The sequence below is a fragment of the Rhagoletis pomonella genome, unplaced genomic scaffold (genome assembly GCF_013731165.1).
Source record: "Rhagoletis pomonella isolate Grant_MI unplaced genomic scaffold, Rhpom_1.0 Rhpom_scaffold_00003, whole genome shotgun sequence".
In the NCBI taxonomy this organism is placed as follows: domain Eukaryota; kingdom Metazoa; phylum Arthropoda; class Insecta; order Diptera; family Tephritidae; genus Rhagoletis; species Rhagoletis pomonella.
Window position 1 is genome coordinate 2401407 of NW_023458557.1, and position 2434 is coordinate 2403840.

Genomic DNA, 2434 nt, shown 5'->3' on the forward strand with positions numbered 1-2434 from the left:
TTATTGAAAATAGTGCGGAATTTCATGTTCCTAGCTATATAAATGGAGGAGTTATAACGAAAAATTTTATATCTGAACAATCAGTTGTATGGGAGCTATAGGTTATAGTGACCCGATCTTTGTAATTTTCACTGTAAATATTCTGTTGATAATGGGTGCAAGTACTGCAAAATTTCATGTTCGTAGCTGCATAAATGGAGAAGTTATAACGAAAAATCTCATATCTGAACAATCTGTTGTATGGGAGCTATATGTTATAGTGGTCCGATTCTGCCGGTTCCGACAAATGATTAATACATTATAAAAATACACCCACCTACCAAATTTGATACTGATATCTCGAAAACTGAGAGACTAGATTGCATACAAACAGACGGACAGACGGACAGACGGACAGACGGACATGGCTAAATCAACTCAGCTCGACGTTCTGATCATATAAGTATACATTTTAATGGGTCTATCTCTTTTTGTTCTGGTACTTACAAACATCGGACCAAAGTTATAATACCATTTCATGCTCATGAAAGGTATAATAAGTTTGTATTCTTCATTTGGGCGGTTGTCATTGGCTTTGATCGGAACTTTGGGCGGAAACAAATTTTTCTAGTGGCAACCCTGGTTTCGACCCTTTATGAGGAATCATCATCAAGACGCTCGCCACAAATCGGAGAAGCTCGGTCAAACATAAACATATTGTGCAGGCGCAAATTTATTATTATTATTAATGTTCGTATTATATATTAATTTTTATAAAACTTTTGTTACCCGAGTGTTTTAATATGCAGCTTACTTTCTTCCAAGAAAGGATAATGTTGCATTGAGATTTTATGACACGCAAACTTTTTGCACTTTTTAGTAGGGTTAACAAATTTTTTTTTTGTTCAAAATCGGTACTTTTTACTTTTCCATGCTATAAAAAAGTACTTTTCAGTACACTTTCATTCAAAGCAAAATTATGAATGTAAGTAACAGAAAATATTTCAAAACACTATATACTTGTTTTTAACAATATTTTGTTATAAAAATAAAATGTAGTTCATAAAAATAAACATGTAGTATAAAATATCCTATCATTGAACGCAAACTTTATATTTTTTTTTCAATTGTGGAAACGTATGGCGTAAATAACTTTTTTCAACTGCCCAAAAAATTTAAAATGCTATGAGTTCGCTAAAAAGAGTATCTAAGTTATCGAGATGTGATGCATGCAAAACTATATTACAATTTCATCAAATTGGGAAAAAATAATTGTAAGTTGTAGGAAAAAGCCATTAAATTATTCAGATTTGTTTTTATTAAACTGAAAGTTATTTTCCAGATAACTAAAAACACTTGACAAAAACACGTCAGCCCACCTTTTAAATAAATTATACTTCATCAACTGGTACGTAACGACTCGGCGATATACCAATAAAACGTTTTTTTTTTTTGTTGAATTAATTTCTTGCGCAAATCAAAAATTACACAACAAAATGAAACACAGGCTTAAATTAAAGCTAGAACTCTCGGCTACTATCCCTGAAAATACCATTCCTGCACCTTGACTTGAGGGTCACTTATAGTCATTTGTTGAATAGCAAAAACTGATTTTGGGGAATTTTGAGTACCTACCGCAGTTAAACAAAAGGTGATATAAATTCCTCTTAGGCTTAAATTAAGGCTTGAACTTTCGACTACAATCCCTAAAAGTACCATCCATGCATGTTAACCCTAAGGTAACTCATAGTCATTTACTGAGCAGCAAAAACTGATTTTAACACATTTTTTTTTCTAATAGCACAATTTTCCAGTACTTTTTTATTGTTAAATAAAAGACTATAAGTGACAATCAGGTCAAGGTGCAGCGATGGTATTTTCAGGGATAGTAGCTGAGAATTCTAGCTTAATTTAAGCCTGTGTTTAATTTTTGTTGGCCTGTAGTCGAGATTTCTAGTTTAATTTAAGACTAAACGGAAGGTACCATTCCTTTCTTTCCTAGAGCTTCTCAAATACTGAAAAACACCAGATTTTTTGGCATTTCGACCTCTTTTTTCTCAAAATCTGGACCTGATGATACTTACGGATTCGCAATAAGCACAGAAAATTTTATCAAAAACAGTTTTAACATTTTCCTCACCAAAATCAGTGTTGCCCTTTTTTATCTGAAACATGCCAACTATAATTAAATTAATTTCTTCTAACTTTTTACAGTACAGTTTGAGGAAGTTCCAACATTAAAAACCTTAAAAAATCCTAAGTATTTTCTTTGCGTAAAATAATATTGCACAAACAAAATACATGGGTAAAAATGATCGAACAATGAGTTACCGAGTACAAAGTTTGGAGGGAAAACCACGATTACAAATTTTTATGCTGAGAATTCAAAATTAAGTACAAATCAGTACCAATTTACAAAATTAGGACATGAATAAAATTAGTACGAGAGTTGAAA